The following is a 19,392-nucleotide window of genomic DNA, read 5'->3' as shown; positions in this document are numbered from 1 at the left end:
CTGTGAGTGAAGGTTTTCCCACAATTACTGCATTTGTAGGGCCTGTCCCCTGCGTGGATTCTCCGATGTTTAGAAAGGTTTGAGCTGCGATTGAAGGTTTTGCCACACACTCATGCCATTCGTAGGGCCTCTCCCCTGTGTGGATTCTCAGATGAACAGAAAGGCTTGATCTGTGAATGAAGTTTTTCTCACACTCAGTGCATGTATTTTTTCTCGTTCGCCTAAGGATTTCCTTTTGTGTTGTGATTTCCATGAGGACCTTCTGAGTTCCCCAAGAGGAAATACATTCATCCAATTTCTCCCCTGGCTGGTTTCCTTGCTCTCTTTCTGGTCTGTGCTGAATCTCAAAGGAATTTCCCTGCTCATGACTCCTGGACACATTCCTTTTCAATCTTTGCGATAATGCTCTGTGTTTATCCACTTGCTCAACATTTTCCTGCTGAGAATTCTGCTCCTTTTTCTCACATGCCATTGCATCACCTGCTGTGATAGAGACAGAAATCTCAAACAGGGATGGAAAGGAGAAGAAGACCAAAACAAGTGCTGAAGACAGGTCAAATAAAAATCAGGAACTGATCTCCCCAAACAGGACAGAGGAGGGGAATGAATTCAGCCTTCACATCCCATCCAAATACGCAGGGGGAAGGGAGGAAGCTAATTCCTGGTGTCTCCTAAGATCTACAGGAAGCCATGAGCTATATTTACCCTGAGGATACAACCCCTGCTAGGGACAATAATGAACTGAGAGACCTCCCAAGGGCTTTGCTGGGCATACCAGAAGTTTCCTTCAGGCACTTACAGATTCTGAGTTGGTTTAATGTTTCCTCACCTGTGCAGAGAGCTCTCAGGATCTCTCTTTCCTCACAGCCTTGGAGATCTGGGACCCATGGCTCTTCCCCTTGTTCCAGCTGGGAGATCACATCAGGCTGGGTAACAGGAAACCTTGCTGAGATGAAAGAAAACAAAGGAGTTCAGTTGATTTCATAAGACTTTGTCATAAAAAACATTCTGTTTATTTAACTTCAGAGCTTAGTGTGACCTGGTGGGCCAGAGGCAGTTCTCACTGAAAATGCCAAGATCAGGGCAGGCTGAAAAAGAGATCACCCACACGGATTATCGAGAAGCTGAAAAAAGAACTCACACAGCCCCCTTTATTGCATCCCAGTTCTCTGACTCCCAATCAGCACCTAGATCCAGCACAGTGAGAGGTTATTTAAAAACTGCTCACATAAACAAAATGATCTTCTGACCCCAAAGGTCAGCCACGTTACCAGGTCAGTATAAGTTTGGATCTTACTCAAAATACCACACTGCCAGCCAATCCTTTAGCATCTAAACTAAAGGTTTGAACAAAATAAGATAGAATGAAGTTAAATGAGAAAGCAGTGAGATACATTCCAAAATGGATAGATCAGGTTCTTAGCAGTATTAGTGAGTTGCCGGTGTGAAAGTCTGTCTGGAACGCATCCACAGCTTGGATGGCTCATTCAGTCCTTTGTTCCAGGATTCAGTTTGTAGAGAAGTTGCTCCAGAGGCAGGAAGGGGGATTGATGACAAAATGGAGATGATGCAGCTGAGCTTTATATTCCTTTTGCTATGTGGCTTGTTCTTCCTGTGTCCCAAACACAAGATTCACAGCACATGGCATGGAAAAGCCTTGGAGTTCTCATTACACAGGCTTACCCGGGAATGTCTTGCTGACTCAATAGGTGTATCACCTTGGTCCTTTCCATGGGCTCATTGTACAGCTGATGACCCTCAATGGGCCATCAAACAGGCTAGGCAGTGTTGATGCCAATATGTCTGGGGGTGTTACCCAGAAACACTGCCGAAGTCTGGAAATACAGATATACCCTACATATCTGTAACTCACAATACAAAGGTGATAGAAACAGAGAAACAGAATGATCATACTTGGAAAATCATAACATTTTCCCTGACACCTTCCATGGCATATCTAGCATGATTCATTGCAATTTTATCAGATTTTATTATTTTCTTATTAATACCAAAGTGTCTCACAATTCCATACAGTGTCACACTTGTAAATCAGTGAATTTCCAGGACCAGTTCCCCAGGTCCATGAAGATGCTTAGAGGGATTGAAATACCCACATATCTGCTGGGAACACACACACAGACACTGTGTCAGTCTGTACCCCTGTGTTCACTCTTCTTGAAAATTATGATCAATTTTGTACACAGTATGGCTTGTGAGGTATCATTTGAAAACCCACAACCTACTGAATATTATCCTCCTGTTAAAATGTGTAGTAACTGTATGTAAAGTTATGAGATTTTACAGTATGATATTACTGAAAAAGTTATAGTTCTGGGGAACACCCACAGACCAGTTCCTCAGAGACAGCAAGGCAAACAGCTGGTCAAATAGCCACTCTCCTGCAGGGGGAAGGTGTGAAGGAGACATTTACGTTCCATCACAGGGACCTCTTGAAGCTGTTGTGGAAAACGACCACACGATTGATTTTGCATGAGCTCAGCCTGAGGCTCTTTTCTTGGTTAAAAGTGCGCAGGGGGTGACAGCTATTGGAATACTCTCCCCCCGAGCTAAAAATCACACAAGACTTTTAAAGCTTAAAACCACAAACAATGACACATAGGTTTCACATTAATTACCTTATTTGGAATATATTGCAAAATATGATGCAGGTCAAAAGCAAGCTGAACAATCAGTTTTCCATATTCGGCCTTTCCTCTTATTGTTATTCTTAGTCCACCCCTTAGTCTTAGTGCTCCACCCCTGCTGCGAACCCTCCTGCTGTGGTAATAGATAACCGTTATGCTCTTCTTGATACAGGAGAGAAGGAATCACCCCCAACAGTTAAGGAGGGGAAGCCTCGTACCCCTAAGGCTGGGAGGTCTGCTGCCACCACTGATAATAAGAAACGTAGGGTAGTGGTGGTTGGAGACTCTCTGCTGAGGGGGATGGAAACACCCATCTGTCGCCCTGACCGTTCATCCCAGGAGGTATGCTGCCTGCCAGGGGCCCGTATCCGAGATGCTACAGAGGCATTGTCGAGGATTACCCGGCCTTCTGACTACTACCCCATGCTACTCATCCATGTGGGCACAAATGATACTGTGAGGTGTGACACTGAGCAGATCAAGAGTGGCTACAGGGCTCTGGGAGTACGGGTTAAGGAGTTTGGAGCGCAGGTGGTATTCTCTTTGATTCTTCCTGTCGAATGTAGGGGCCCGGGCAGAGACAGATGCATCGTGGAGGTGAATACCTGGCTGCGAAGATGGTGTCGCCAGGAGGGCTTTGGCTTCCTCGACAACGGGATGCTATTCGAGGAAGGACTGCTAGGCGGAGATGGCGTTCACCTTTCGAGGAGGGGAAAGGCCTTATTTGCGCACAGACTCGCTAACCTAGTAAGGAGGGCTTTAAACTAGGTTCGACGGGGACAGGCGAGCAAACCCCACAGGTAAGTGGGGAACAAGACCTGGGAGATGGGTTGGAAACAGGAGGGAGCGTGGGCTATAATGGCAGAGAGAAAGGAGGGTCAGGGCAAAGCTGGGAGGTAGGATCAAACCAGTATCTTAGATGCCTATATACAAATGCAAGAAGTATGGGTAATAAGCAGGAAGAACTGGAAGTGCTAATAAATAAATACAACTATGACATTGTTGGTATTACTGAAACTTGGTGGGATAATACACACGACTGGAATGTTGGTGTGGATGGGTATAGTTTGCTCAGGAAGGACAGACAGGGGAAAAAGGGAGGAGGTGTTGCCTTATATATTAAAAATGTACACACTTGGACTGAGGTGGAGATGGACATAAGAGATGGAAGTGTTGAGAGTCTCTGGGTTAGGCTAAAAGGGGTAAAAAACATGGGTAATGTCGTGCTGGGAGTCTACTAAAGGCACCCTAATCAGGTGGAAGAGGTGGATGAGGTTTTTTTCAAACAACTAACAAAATCATCCAAAGCTCAAGATTTGGTGGTGATGGGGGACTGCAACTATCCAGATATATGTTGGGAAAATAACATCGCGGGGCACAGACTATCCAATAAGTTCCTGGACTGCATTGCAGACAACGTTTTATTTCAGAAAGTTGAAAAAGCTACTGGGGGGAAGCTGTTCTAGACTTGATTTTAACAAATAGGGAGGAACTTGTTGAGAATTTGAAAGTAGAAGGAAGCTTGGGTGAAAGTGATCATGAAATCATAGAGTTTGCAATTCTAAGGAAGGGTAGAAGGGAGTACAGCAAAATAGAGACAATGGATTTCAGAAAGGCAGATTTTGGTAAGCTCAGAGAGCTGATAGGTAAGGTCCCATGGGAATCAAGATGAGGGGAAAAACAACTGAGGAGAGTTGGCAGTTTTTCAAAGGGAAGCTATTAAGGGCCCAAAAGCAAGCTATTCCGATGGGTAGGAAAGATAGAAAATGTGGCAAAAGACCACCTTGGCTTAACCACGAGATCTTGCGTGACCTACAAAATAAAAAGGCATCATATAAAAATGGAAACTAGGTCAGATTACAAAGGACGAATATAGGCAAATAACACAGGAATGCAGAGGCAAGATTAGAAAGGCAAAGGCACAAAATGAACTCAAACTAGCTATGGGAATAAAGAGAAACAAGAAGACTTTTTATCAATACATTAGAAGCAAGAGGAAGACCAAGGACAGGGTAGGCCCATTGCTCAGTGAGGAGGGGGAAACAGTAACGGGAGACTTGGAAATGGCAGAGATGCCTAATGACTTCTTTGTTTCGGTCTTCACTGAGAAGTCTGAAGGAATGTCTAATATAGTGAATGCTTACGGGAAGAGGGTAGGTTTAGAAGATAAAATAAAAAAAGAGCAAGTAAAAAATCACTTAGAAAAGTTAGATGCCTGCAAGTCACCAGGGCCTGATGAAATGCATCCTAGAATACTCAAGGAGTTAATAGAGGAGGTATCTGAGCCTCTAGCTATTATCTTTGGGAAATCATGGGAGACGGGGGAGATTCCAGAAGACTGGAAAAGGGCAAATATAGTGCCCATCTATAAAAAGGGAAATAAAAAAACCCCAGGAAACTACAGACTAGTTAGTTTAACTTCTGTGCCAGGGAAGATAATGGAGCAAGTAATTAAAGAAATCATCTGCAAACACTTGGAAGGTGGTAAGGTGATAGGGAATAGCCAGCATGGATTTGTAAAGAACAAATCATGTCAAACTAATCTGATAGCATTCTTTGATAGGATAACGAGCCTTGTGGATAAAGGAGAAGTGGTGGATGTGATATACCTAGGGTATGGCTACACTTATAGTTTTGCAGCGCTGGTAGTTACAGCTGTGTTCGTACAGCTTTGTAGGGCCAGCGCTGCAGTGTGGCCACACTGACAGCTACCAGCGCTGCAGTGGGGCCACATTTGCAGCACTTGCAGCGCTGTTGGGAGTGGTGCATTGTGGGCAGCTATCCCAGCATTCAAGTGGCTGCAACGTGCTTTTCAAAAGAGGGGGGTGGGGTGGAATGTGACAGGGAGCGTGGAGGAGACAGACAGAATGAATTTTTGGAGTTGACACTGTTCTCAGCTCCCTGCCTTGCAAGTCCTAAGTACTTGTGCCTAGCTTCAATCATTTTAAAAGTTCTAACTCCCTTCCCCCACTCATCTCTCATTCACTAACTGCAAATTATGCACAGCTAAATACCAGTCAGACCAGATCAGCAACGGACTTCCCCCTCCCCCTCGTTAGCGTGCTGTTTCTCTCTTCAAGCAAACAGCTGTGAACATTCCAAAGTAATTCCCCTGCCTGCCTCAGCTCGCTCAGCAAACAGGAGCTGTGTTTGTTTTTTAAATAAGCAGTTTGGCTGAACTCCGAGCTCCCCCTTTCTTCCGGTTTGTTGTGGACAGGAATTCTGGGATACCTCCTTATACCCCGGAGGTCAATAAAAGCGCTGGTGGGTGTCCAAACTTGCTGACCAGCGCTGGATCACCAGCGCTGGAATCCCTACACTCGAGGCTCGACCGGGTGTACAGCCAGCGCTGCAACCAGGGAGTTGCAGCGCTGGCCGTGTTTTGCAAGTGTGGCCACATCCTAAGTTGCAGCGCTGTAACCCCCTCACCAGCGCTGCAACTCTCTAGTGTAGCCAAGCCCGTAGACTTTAGTAAGGCATTTGATACGGTCTCGCATGATATTCTTATAGATAAACTAGGAAAGTACAATTTAGATGGGGCTACTATAAGGTGGGTGCATAACTGGCTGGATAACCGTACTCAGAGAGTAGTTATTAATGGCTCCCAATCCTGCTGGAAAGGTATAACAAGTGGGGTTCCGCAGAGGTCTGTTTTGGGACCGGCTCTGTTCAATAGCTTCATCAACGATTTAGATGTTGGCATAGAAAGTACACTTATTAAGTTTGAGGACGATACCAAACTGGGAGGGATTGCAACTGCTTTGGAGGACAGGGTCAAAATTCAAACTGATCTGGACAAATTGGAGAAATGGTCTGAGGTAAACAGGATGAAGTTCAATAAAGATAAATGCAAAGTGCTCCATTTAGGAAGGAACAATCAGTTTCACACATACAGAATGGGAAGAGACTGTCTAGGAAGGAGTATGGCAGAAAGAGATCTAGGGGTCATAGTGGACCACAAGCTTAATATGAGTCAACAGTGTGATACTGTTGCAAAAAAAGCAAACGTGATTCTGGGATGCATTAATAGGTGTGTTGTAAACAAGACACGAGAAGTCATTCTTCCGCTTTACTCTGCACTCGTTATGCCTCAGCTGGAGTATTGTGTCCAATTCTGGGCACCGCATTTCAAGAAAGATGTGAAGAAATTAGAGAGGGTCCAGAGAAGAGCAACAAGAATGATTAAAGGTCTTGAGAACATGACCTATGAAGGAAAGCTGAAGGAATTGGGTTTGTTTAGTTTGGAAAAGAGAAGACTGAGAGGGGACATGATAGCAGTTTTCAGGTATCTAAAAGGGTGTCATCAGGAGGAAGGAGAGAACTTGTTCACCTTAGGCTCTAAGGATAGAACAAGAAGCAATGGGCTTAAACTGCAGCAAGGAAGGTTTAGCTTGGACATTAGGAAAAAGTTCCTAACTGTCAGGGTAGTTAAACACTGGAATAGATTGCCTAGGGAAGTTGTGGAATCTCCATCTCTGGAGATATTTAAGAGTAGGTTAGATAAAAGTCTTTTAGGGATGGTCTAGACAGTATTTGGTCCTGCCATAAGGGCAGGGGACTGGACTCGATGACCTCTCGAGGTCCCTTCCAGTCCTAGAATCTATGAGTCTAGTTTGTTGTTTGACTTTTCTAACACTTCCACTGTGGTCATGTTTCACAATCTCGGTTATTGCAAATCAGTGTGTTTAGCGACTTTCCACTTCACCTACTTAGGCCCCTTCGGCACACAAAGCCATTGTTCCCCAATTTGGGGGATTTTCCATTCCACTTTGCCTTTCTATGCCCTTTACACAGAGAAACAAGCTCAGCTAATACTTTAGGCCTACAAGCTTGACCAAAGCTCCAAAGCTCTTTCTGTAGACTTTCCCGCACAAATCTCTAATCTCCAACAGACAGCCTGTCACCGTGACTGAGCTGAGAACTGAAGTGGTTTCTAGTACAAAGGACTGAATTCTTAGAAGAGGTGAGGAAAATGCTTGAGACTCTCTCTCTCTGCCCTTTCCCTCTGCTCATGACAACTCCTGAAGAACTGAACATGGGCAGCAGGGGTGGGTTAGGCCGAGACCTGGCTGAAAGGAAAACCAGCCTGTCTCAGCACAGGGTGAGAGAAACATTTGCCTTGAATCCGTTTCAGCTTGTTAACTTAGACATTAGTTTGTGTTTTATCTTGCATTTCTTTTGTAAACAATTCTGAGCTTTATGCCTCATTATCTGTATGGTAAAATATGTTTTTTGATAGTTAACAATCTTGTTTTATTCTTTATCTAACCAGTGTGTTTGTATTAAAGTGTGTTGGAAACTCCATTTGGGATAACAAGGCTGGCGCATGTCATTTTCCACTGATGAAATGACAGACTTCATATGAGCTTGCGTTGTTCAGGAGTGTGCTGGACAGGGAAAGATGCACATTTCTTGGGAAAGTCAGGGAGCAGAGAATTTTCTGGGGATCTCCTGTGAGGTACTCTAATTTGTGAGTCACTGACTAGCAGCACTCAAAACTGTAGCTGGGAGTGAGTTACATGCTGGAGACCGTGTGTGAACTGCCCAGGAGTGGCTGCTCTCACAGAAGAGCAGTGGAAAAGGCACGCCAGCTTGAGAACTGAGGAGACACAGCTGTTCAACAGTCCAGGTTGCACTGTGGTTAATATCACAGACACTCAATTTCAAAGAGCCTCCTAAAACACAGAGAAAGTAAATCTATGTCCCAGAAATCAAAGACTCCAGAGAGAGGGCAAGTCTCCCTGGCACTGCTTCTTGCTGATAGAGAGGTCCAGAGACAGAGACAAAGAGAGTCTTGGGGAAGCTGGGAACAGGAAGCATGGGCTGGTGGGGTTCATTGGAGAAAGGGAACAGGAAGGGCAGGGATATCACTGAATTCAGGATCTCAGCAGTACTAGATGTCAGGATAACACATATTGCAGCCCATTGGAAAACATAATCCCAACTATACATACAGAAGATGGGGTCTAAATTAGCTGTTTCCACTCAAGAGAGAGATCATGGAGTCACTGTGGATAGTTCTCTGCAAATATCCACTCAATCTGCAGCAGCAGTGAAAAAAGTGAGCAGAATGTTGGGAATCATTAAGAAAGGGATAGATAATAAGACAGAAAATCTCCTATTGCCTCTATATAAACCCATGGTACACCCACATCTCGAATACTCCGTGCAGATATGGTCATCCCATCTCAAAGAAGTTCACTTGAGCAAACAGGAGCTATTTGACACTGTGCGATACGGCTCCTGTGCTCTGTTCCCAAAGTGTTTTGCAGCAGGGGAGGACCCGTGTCAGTGTGTGTGTGTCACTGGTATACTGGGGTGATGCTGAAACAGGGCAGAGTAGAGGTGGCATTGTGGGGTTGGCATGAACCTTATCTCTTCATTTCCTATTCCAAGAATCAAGGGGACGGGAATCCTTACCCAACGAGGTCACATTCTCATAGTTCTCCTGCATGACATCCCTATAGAGGGCTCTCTGAGTGGGGTCCAGCAGAGCCCACTCTTCTCTGGTGAAATACACAGCCACCTCCTCGAAGATCACCAGCCCCTGAAAGAACAAGAGTCCAACACTCTGGACCTGATGTCCCACTCTCAGCCCCACTATTCGTGGGGGAGAGAAGTCAATCAGAGTCAACAGAGTCCCACCCCTACCCTGCAAAGAGCATCCTGGAAACACCATGTTAAGGGGACCAAGAGAGAGCCCCTTGTCTCTCCCAGCAGATCCATCACACACCTACTAGCCACAGAACTATACAGGAGATGGAGCCCCTAACAGGGTCCAGGGAGAGCTCCCTGGTAGGAAGCCCAATAACCTCCTCATCGTGAGGAGCTGGATATGAAGGACGGGGCAGCTCTCCTAAACCTCACTGGTGGGTGCCCCCTTCATATCTCACAGCAGCCGCTGGTTAGTCAGGTCGGGCTCCAGCACTGGGAGTCTGGCCAGTTTGACTAGCTCTAGGTAGGTGGCAAGTATCAGAGAGGTAGCCGTGTTAGTCTGAAGAAGTGGGCATTCACCCACGAAAGCTCATGCTCCAAAACGTCTGTTAGACTATAAGGTGCCACAGGATTCTTTGCTGCTTTTCTAGGTAAGTGGGTTATTCTTGGTTTCACAGATTAGGGTATTTCCACCACCTAATCTCATGGGTCTGTTCCTAGAATCTAGGCCACTTAATAAACAACTCCCAGCAGGTTTATCTCAAGCTGTCCTCCTCCCTTCCCCACCCTGTGCATTTCCTGCCCCGCTCCAACCTCCAAACCAGGCTGTGCAAATCTTCCCATCTCTGGTGTATTTGCTGTCCCTCTCCCGCCCTTCAGGAACCCACCAGCAACTTCCCGATAATCCCTACCTTAACAGGCTCCTCTGCACCCATTTCTCTTCCCTCTCCCATGGGAGGAGGGGATGAGCTGGAGTGAAACATGGATGTCATTCTCCAGCCTGTCTGGGAGAGAAGGGCAGTTGTGGGGGCTTCAGAACAGGCTTTAGTTAATTTCACATGATGATTCTCCCAGGCCCTTTCCCTGCAGACAGATACTCTAGATTCTGCCATCCTGGGAAAGAGATCAAGCATGTTATTACACTGTAGACCTGGCCCCTGCTGCCAGGCTAAGCCCACAGAGAGATTTTTAACCTCCCTTCTCCCTCCCCTCACCTCATAACAAAGTCTCTGAACACAAGGCTAGAAAAGAGCAGAACCAAAGGAGTCACTGTGGAGGATCCCCTCGGCCACTGACCCCATGGCAGCCACACCCCAGCTGGGGGAATATGGAGTCAGGAACTGGCTTTTCCTCTCTCTGATCCTTGTTTTGTTCACTGGAAAGTGGTTCTGCCCAGGGATGCAGCAATATATGTGTCTGGGTGGACAAGAGAGCTGGAAATCTCTCCCCCTACTCATTTCTCCCACTGCCCCTTTCAATCTCCCCTTCCCCTGTACTCTTTCCCTGCCCCTCTCGCTGGGAAAGTCCCATTCCTGGGGGCTTTGCTCTCCCATGGCTGGATTTTCTCCTGGCAACCGCTAATGGGAGGAGAAATGAGGTGGGGTTGTTTGTGCAGAGTCATTTTCTTGCCAGACCCTAGGACATTCCCTGAGGTCTTTCAGTTACCTGGAGACTCTGGCTCAGAATTTAGTAGTAACAGGGCACAGGGCTGCCCTAGGGGGCTAGGACCAGCTGCAGAAAGTCATCCTCTGGGACGGGCAGAGAAGAAGCTTTAATAAAGGTCACTTCCCAGCACAGAGCCCCACTGGGGGAGCAGCAGCTGCCAAGCCTGGTCTCCCAGATCACAATGGAGGCTGCAGCATCTGACCCAGGAAGCTGAACCCCAATATCCTGAGCAGAGAGGGAAAGAGCGTTTGAGCAGCTTCCCTCCTTTAGCTCTCTGGGGAGAGCAGCTAATGGGAGCCCCTCCTCACAGGGAGAATTGCTGATCTCATTTGCCCCACTGTCCATCTGGAGTCACTCCTTGTCTTTCCATACAGTGACTCCGGATTAACAATGGTCTCAATGACACCAGATTTCAGAGAGAATGAGTCCAGAATGCTGCGGAAAAGAGCATCGTGTGGCAGTGCTGACTCCTTTCCCACCTCCCTCACCCCCGCAGATCTAGGACAAGGACTGGGGGCACAAATTTTCCAAACGGAACCGAAAGTTCCTGCAGTTTTCAAAAGAGGAGAAAAGCAAAATCTGTGATTTCACACTAACAGTGTTTGCTAAGTGGACAGAAAGTTATCCCAGTGACAGGGCACATGACTGGGGAATGCCGGGCAGTGCTTGGAGCCAGGACTCTGGCAAAAGTTGACCAGAGAGAAGGATCATGGTTAGCAGCAGCCCCCAGACACCCCGTAGTACCCAGAGCCCAGACCCCCCAGCCAGGGGCCCCAGACACCCTCCAGCCAGGATCCCATCAGATATTCCCTGGGACGCAGCCCCCAGAGTCCCTGGCCAGGGACCCCAGATACCCCTCAAAGCCCCACTGGCCAGAGAACCCCCACCAGACCATGATTGCCAGGTTGGGAATCCCAAAGAGTTCCCCCCACCAAGAGCCCCCAGCAGCCAGGGACCCCCTCAAGGGACCTCCCCACTGGGAACTCAGTCCCTCACTGCCTGCCTAGGAACTCCCCCACCCTCCAGAACGATCTACTCTGACATTTGCCTGGGACCCCCTCCTCTGCCCAGTGTGACCCCCTGATGCTTTACAGTGGGACCCCTCACTCTGCTTCCCTGGCATGCCCTGTCCTAGTGCCAGGGATCCTCTCCCCCAGCTCTGTGCACTGGGCATGGCAACAAAACCAGGAACCAGCGGGGGAAGCACAGACAGAGCCCCTGGCACAGAACCAGGCTCCCTCTAACCCTCTGTCCTGCCCCCCCAAGAGACACCCACCCCCACTGTTCTGCAGCCACCAGGCCCCCAGCGATACCCACCTCCAGGACCCATAGCCTCAGAGATGGGCACATCAGAACCACACCCCCAAAATCCCAGACCTCCACAACCCACCAACCTGACTAGGGTACCCCCTTCCCAGCCACCCAGAGGCCTCCCCCTACCACAATGCCCCTTCAGCTGCAATCTCCCCACACAGACACCTTTCCTGCCCCTGGAAGCCTTACCTCACAGAGTGTGAGAAGTGGCTAGAAAGTTAACACCACCCCCTGCTGGCCAGTCACACACGCAGAGAGAGCCTGGGGGGTGCTTCTTTAACAGGAGAATGGAAGGCCTGGAGGGCAAGAAAGGTCCACAGGCTGTCACTAGCAAATAATGGCCACCATGGATCCACCCCAGAGGAGGCTGCATCTTAGCACATTGGGAAACAACCCATCATATTCAATTAGAAATAAAACAACTAGAGAGAAGTGGGGCAAATGTTTGGGGTATTTTATATCAATCTTTGAGATACGCAGACAGAACCTGTCACAAACGACCTTTGATAACATGAGAGAAAACCACCAAGATCAGAGGGGATTTGATGTTGCTATTAAATAACTAGTGGAAAAGGGGGATTGTTGGACTGGATTTTATATGACTGTCCAATACATAAACAGAATGTGATGGTCCCCGCCGTCCCCGGGGCAACCATTCACGTGAGCAGCTCAGAGCCCTTTGAGGAGCTGATTTAAGAGGGGGGGAGGAGCTGGAAGGCTGCCTGGACAATGGAAGGGGTAGCAGGAGGATTGGGAAATGGTGTCTGGGCAGTCTCCATGGGGGTTGTGCTCCTCCCTTCCCTGCCCTGGCAGAGAACAGGCTTCTCATCCCATCCCATCCCCACTCCAGGGGGAGCCATGTTCTGGGGAATGACCCGGGGCAACAATTTCCCACCCGAACAAGGACAAATTGCTGCAGATAAAATGAGTGGGAAAATCCACCCCCCATCGGAGAGATTTTAAATTGACATTTGAGAAGTATGGAGAGAAAAGGGAAAAGCAGAGGCAATTAGAGAGCTGATCATTGGGGAGAGGGGGAATCTCCCTGGATTTTATAGCCACGTGTGATAATGAGAGAAAAAAGGGGAAATCTTGAGAGAATGTGTGTGTGGGAGGAAGTGGCAAAAACAGGGACAGGATCCAGTTAACTCACCTCCCCCGCACCCCGGGAATGTCCTGGCTGCACAGAAACAGTTCTACCCCCCCACCACAGTGACCTCCCCCTTCCTGCAACTCCGGCTTCTCCCCTCCCTGACACCCCCCCACACACCAAAGGGGGGGGCTCTGCCAGCGCCTCCCCCTGAGCTCAACTCCTGCTCCTCCCGCCAGCCCGGATTGTGCCCTTTAGCCCCCACCCCTCCCGGACCCTGCCTCCAGCTGCCTGACCCCCCTCCCCACCCATCAATTTCCTGCTCAGCGCCCACTCCCCCGCCTCCTGTTACTCCCCCCGCCCCACCCGCTCCAGCCCCGCCCCCAGAGCCCGGCGGAACGTTACGGCTGGTCCGGGCAGGGGGAAGGGCAGCGGCTTCAGCAGCTGTTACTGGGCATGCGCAGTGCCCGGGAGTAGCACATTGCTATGGGGAGCGATTTAATACACCGCCCCCCCCCGCCGGGCCCCGGGCTCCCCCTCGGCCTCCCCGCCAGGCCCCAGGCTCCGCCCCCTCGCCGGGCCTCGGGCTCTGCCCCACTCTCTGCCCCCCCGCCGGGCCCCGGCCCCCCAAATCCCAGCGGGGCGGGCTGATCCTGCTGTAGCTCCACTGTGGCCGAGGCGGCTCCACGGCTTCTCCCAGGCTCCCCGGGGCAGAGTCCCTTTCCCACCACCCCAGCCTCTCACACCCCGGGGGCTCCGGGTCACAATGTCCCACTGCCCTTCCCCCGCCTGCAGCTCCGGCTTCTCCCCTCCCGCCCCCGCCAGCCACACCAAGGGGAACCCCCGGGCCCCAGTCTCTGTCCCCACCTGGATCCCAGCGGGGCTGGGGGCAGATCCTGGCTGCAGCTGAGAACAGCGGCTCCGCTCCGGCTCGGGCAGCTCCAGCGCTGCTGGCAGCACGTGGAGAACCAAGGAGCAGCTGCTGAGCCCGGGCTCCGCGTCACAATGTGCCAGAGCCCCGCCCCCAGGAGCTGCCCCGCCCCCGGGCTGTGCTAGAGCCCCGCCCCCAGGACCTGTCCCGCCCCTGAGCTGAGCCAGAGCCCCGCCCCCAGGAGCTGCCCAGTGTTGGGTCTCTGGGCTTTGTTCTCCTGCCTCCTTCTTCCCAGCCCCCTCCACCGACCTAACAGCTGCTCCCTTTCTGTGTCTGCAAACACCCCCCCCGGGGCTGGCTGCAGCACTCACTGGGGCTGTCTCCAGTGGCTGAAGTTGCCTCCATCTCTGCTTCACCTGGAGGGGGAGAGACGAAGAGAGGAGATGGTCCCAGGGTGTGAAAGCAGAATCAGGGGGCAGGGAAAGAAGGACTGGTTGGAAAGGTGGTTTTTTTGTGGAGGGGGGTGATCCAGATGGAGTCAGAAGAAGTTGGGCAGCAGAGGCTCAGGGAAATTGGGGGAACCCCCTGGGTGTCCCAATGTTGGCCAGGGTTTATACAGCACCTTGCACAATATGCGGTCTGATCTCAGTCATGGTCTGTGCAGCACCTGGGAGCCCTGATGTCTGTTTCCTGATCACAGGCTCTGGGAATGGAGAGAGGGAAACCTCAGCACCTGAAGGTTAATGCAGCCCTGTGTGCAACCCCTGCTAGGGTGACTGGACAGCAAATGTGAAAAACTCTTACACGGGGTGGGGGTAATAGGCAGCTATATAAGAAAAAAGATCCAAAAATCGGGACATCCAGTCACACTAGTCCCTGCTGCTGTCATAAGGGGTTGGCTTAGAGATGCTTTGGCTACACTTGCAGCTGTACAGCGCTGGGAGTTAAAGCTGTCTTCGTAAAACTGTGTAGGGAAAGCGCTGCAGTGTGGACACACTGACAGCTACCAGCACACTGTCATGGCCACATTTGCAGCGCTGTTGGGAGTGGTGCAGTATGGGCAGCTATCCCAGCATTCAAGTGGCTGCAATGTGCTTTTCAAAAGAGGAGGGTGGGGCGGAGTGTGACAGGGAGCGTGGGGGAGACAGAGCGAGTGGATTTTTGGAGCTGACACTGTGTCAGCTCCCTGCCTGGCAAGTTCTAACCCCTTCCCCCACCCCTCTCTCATTCACTAAATGCAAATAGCCACCTTTGTTTTTTCCTCACAGACCAGATAAAAAGCTGCTCCAAAACAGACCTCGCCGCCCCCGGGCTGCTTCTCTCCTCAAGCAAACACCAGCTGTGGGCGTTCCAAAGGGATTCCCCTGCCTCTGCTCATTCACTGCAAACAGTAACTGTGTTTGGTTTATAGATAAGCAGCTCCGGGAGCCCCGAACTCACAACAAAACAAACAGAGGCATCACACCAAAACAAAGAGTGTGAGCTCTACTTAAAAGCATTATGGGAAGGTTCTGGAGGTCAGTGACAGCGTAGTAAGATTAATCACTGTTTACACTGGCACCCCAGCGCTGCAGCACCTGCTCTGTTCTCTTTATTCCTCTCGTTGAGGTGGAGTACATGCAGCGCTGTAGCCAGGGAGATATAGCGCTGTATGTGCCTTCCCAGTGTGGACGAGGAGTAAGTTACAGCACTGTAAAGCCACCACCAGCGCTGCAACTCTCCAGTGTAGCCAAGGCCTGAGTTGTAGTAATAATAGCAGCAAAGAATCCTGTGGCACCTTATAGACTAACAGACGTATTGGAGCATGAGCTGTCGTGGGTGAATACCCACTTCGTCAGATGCAACAATAGTCCCATATGCACTAGTGGTCAGGATTCCTGGTTTTCACCCAGGTGGCCTGGGTTCAACTTCTGGTGTGGGAAGAGTGCAGAGCTTTTGCCCAGAGTGGAGGCAGGAAATGAAAGGAACAGGAAGGGATCCTGCCAGCAAGGGAGTTAGACAGTGTGGGGAGTGAATCCCAGAAGTGGGGGTGGAGCAGTGGTCTGGGGGGAGATGAGGGACGGATCCCAGCAGTGTGGGAAGTTGACAGCCTGGAGAGCATAGGCCTGGCATGGGGACCTGGAAGAGTGAATGTGTCCCTCTAAACCCATCAACTGCAGACTAGGCTGGCTTGGAAGAATTGCGTATTTGTTGGCAAATGTCAATTTCTGTGTAAACACACAACCCAATGGCAAAATATTTCCATCAATAATCATCAAAATTGACAGATGGGCAAAGTAAAAAACATACTGCTTGAGAACTTACCCTGTTGTAGGTGCAGCAATGATCTGTATGCTCTGTATAACCTGTATGCTCAAAAAGTCTGTTACACCTCCCACCCCCCTGCTTGTCTCCTCTCCCTCTTTGAATGCCTGTGAAGTGGCTTTCCCCCTCTCCTTCGTACCTCCAGTGAATGCCCTTCGCCCGGCCCGTCTGGCCAGTGGTTCCCTGTGTTACATTCCAACGTGCCTCGGGGAGACTTACCTTCATCGCACTGTCCATCACTGTGCTATGGGACACTTACCTTAAAGGATCCTGACATCTCCACTGCCAGGCCTGTCCTGGGAGCGAGAGTATGTGAGTGTGACACGCTCCCTCCTCCCGAGCCTAGCTATCAAGCTAATAAATGTGCTGCTTTCTGCCAAACTCTGGGGGGGAGGGGCATTATTAGTCCTCTCTAAGCTTACTAACTGACCCAATTTTGGGTAACACAAGCAACATTGTTTGATCTGTTATTGTACCAAAGCGGGAGATGGTTGTCTATAAAGGAGGGTGAAGACTAAATGCTTCTGATGAGAATAGGATTTGAACCCATGCGGGCAGAGCATAATGGGGTAGCCGTCCATCACCTTAACCACTCTGTCAGCTCATCCGAGCTGCCAAGAAATGGACAGGAGGAGAAATCTAAGGCCAGCAGAGACAGGGATATGATGGAGTTTTTAAATACTAAGCGTAAGCAGGGTCTGAATGAGCTCCCCCCTCACGTCTAGTGAGGAGCTGGGGAAAGACTTCAGGAACAGACCGTGTTTGCACAGACACACCTACTCAGCCTAGCTATGCTGCATGATGGGGCCGCTTCCCCAAAATGACCAGTTGGGGGTGGTGGTGGGTTAGAAATCACTTTAGGATTGAGTGGAATAAAATGTTATTCTCCTTCCTGTATGAGTGAAGGGCAGCAGAACATCCCTAGTCTGTCCTGACGGAGGGGTAGGTGGGTGAGGAATAGCTTTTATTGGACTGCAGAGAAGTGATTGAGGACATCACCCTAAACCAGTGGTCCCCAAATACTTCACATTGTGCCCTCTTAGCCATGGCTGTGGCCCCTCGGAAGCCACAGTCGAGAACTGGTGCTGGGAGTGGGGCTGTTGCTTGCTGGGGAGAGGGATGCCGATAGGGGTAAAGGGGTCGACACCGGGCTGGGAGCCAGAGTCTCAGGCTGAGAGTGGGGTTGGGGAAGAGCTGTGGCAGAGTGGTGCTGAGTGGTGCTCCCTCCCTGACCTCCATGTGGGCTGGCTCAGGTCCTGAGGTGCCCCCATGAATGTTCCTCTGTGTCCCCCTAGGAGTCACGCCCTACATTATGGGGACCACTGAACCCTACTCGCTAAGCCGGGGCTAGTGATGCCAAAACCCTGGGAAAGGGAGAACAAGTGTGGGGGCCCCAGCACCAGAACCATGCCCCCCTTCTGTCTGTGGCTCTGCCCCCTTCCACACCTTCCACCCATGGCCCCATCCACTGTCACCTCTGTTCCAACCCTTCCCATACTGGCCCCACCCTATCACTCCTTTACCTCTGCCCCGCTGTTGCCCTGAGACCAGAGAAGCTCTGTGCCCCTGCTGCAGCCCCCGGGCTGTAGCAGGGAGTGGGAGCTCCTCCAGCCCTGGGGCTGATATGGGGGAGACTTTTCCAGGGGGACCTAACTTGGCCAGGGCCCCTGGTCATGGACCCCACTGTTCCCTTGGCAATGCTGAGCCCCCTGCCCCCCGAGCCTCCATTACTAGCTGCCCAGGCTACCACTGCTCAGTGTGTGGCCAGTCTCTGTGTTTTCTGCTGCTTGTTCTGGGGAGCCTGGCTGGCCTTAGGGGTGGGGCCCCCCGGCAGCCGCCCAGGGCTCCAGGGGTCAAAGGGCATCGTGTGGCAGTGCAAAGGTGCTCACTTCTCTCCCTTGCCCCAATGCTCCTCCGAGGGCCCATAGAGGGTTGGGGGGAGTGAGGAGCAACACTATGTGCTCCATGCATCCTGGTCACTTTCCCCACCTGGGCTGTGCTGTGAGGGGAGCATCAGAAGCTGCTGCTCTCTGCCCTCTCACTATGCAGCCTGGCTGAGGAAAGTGACCTGGATGCAGGGAGCTCGGATGATCTCGCTTCTTGCCCCCACATCCCACAGCCCCTAGGGGTGCCCAGATGAGCAGCGTTCCAGGGAGGAGTGGGGGGCAGCAATGCCAGCTGCTCCATGCATACAGGTGAGTGTCCCCACGTGGGTGCAGGAGGGGGTGCAGGGGTTTCTGTGATGCCTATTCTATCAATATCATCACTTAATACCAGGCACTCAAATTCACCAGTCTTAGTACTTAGACGTTTAGCATTTGTATTTAAGCACTTCTAAAATGTGTACCATTTTAGCTGTCTGCTATTACATGATGTAATTGAGGGAGACTCTTTCATTTCACTGTTTCTCATCAGAACCTACCTGTACATTATCATCTTCCATCCTCTCCACCTTACTAGGCTATAGAGAATCCCTATGAATAGTTCCCCTCCTAACGGATGTCTCTGTCTGAACCCTGTGCTCCTCAGCGCCTGTCGGCTTTCCCCCGCTCTGAGGCTGTGTCTACACTGCGCACCTCACCACGACGCAGCTGTGGCACTCTGACCAGTGCCATTGTAAGGTGCGCTGTGTGGCCGCTCCTTATCGCTGGGAGAAAGCTCCCCCGACAACAAAACGAAACCACCTCAAACGAGGGGCAGGAGCTTCGTCACCGGGAGCACAGCTCCACCTATGAAGTGCTCTTCACACTTGCGCTTTTCATGGCTCAAATTTTGGCATTCGGGGAGTGTTTTTTCTCACCGCAGAGAGATAAAATTTTTACCAACAAAAGCCGAAATTAAAAAAAACTCCTCTGCAACCTATTTAATTTTACCTTTATACAACTTTTATACTGCCTCCAGTTTTGGTTTCCTCATTTGAAAAAGATGTGAAATTGGAGCTGGGGCAGCAAAGAGCCACCAAATGTTCTGAGGGCTGGAGAAAAATGCCTTCCAGTGAGCTATTGAAAGAGCTCAACCTGTTTAGATTATCAAAAGAAGATTGAAAGGTGACTTCACTGAAGTGTTGA

At 50.3% G+C, this 19,392-nt stretch overlaps 2 protein-coding genes and 1 long non-coding RNA gene across 10 annotated transcripts in view; 1 reads left to right on the top strand and 2 right to left on the bottom strand.

Moving 5' to 3' along the window:
* LOC127039341 (zinc finger protein 436-like) overlaps positions 1–19,392 on the top strand; it is a 782,343-nt gene that overhangs the window by 101,201 nt on the left and 661,750 nt on the right. The gene's annotated exons all lie outside the window — the stretch shown is intronic.
* The window catches only part of LOC127039388 (zinc finger protein 436-like), a 191,683-nt gene that overhangs the window by 123,812 nt on the left and 48,479 nt on the right, over positions 1–19,392 (bottom strand). For 3 of the 7 annotated variants that reach the window (XM_050933058.1, XM_050933060.1, XM_050933059.1), the window contains exon 1: positions 14,017–14,098. The exons of the other annotated variants lie outside the window; for them this stretch is intronic. The gene's annotated coding sequence lies outside the window, so the exon portion shown is untranslated. Of the gene's footprint in view, positions 1–14,016; positions 14,099–19,392 lie in introns of those variants that run through there. 7 annotated transcript variants of the gene reach the window in all.
* LOC127039513 (uncharacterized) lies at positions 20–2,956 on the bottom strand. 2 transcript variants are annotated; one of them, XR_007771088.1, is made up of 3 exons: positions 2,637–2,956; positions 830–946; positions 20–483 (listed from the first exon to the last, which is right to left on the bottom strand). It is a non-coding gene; the product is annotated as an uncharacterized LOC127039513 (long non-coding RNA). The 2 variants fall into 2 exon arrangements; XR_007771087.1 differs by lacking the exon at positions 2,637–2,956 and adding an exon at positions 1,684–1,813.

The sequence above is a fragment of the Gopherus flavomarginatus genome, chromosome 23, assembly GCF_025201925.1.
Source record: "Gopherus flavomarginatus isolate rGopFla2 chromosome 23, rGopFla2.mat.asm, whole genome shotgun sequence".
Taxonomy (NCBI): Eukaryota; Metazoa; Chordata; order Testudines; family Testudinidae; genus Gopherus; species Gopherus flavomarginatus.
This window is presented reverse-complemented; position numbering and strand designations above follow the sequence as displayed.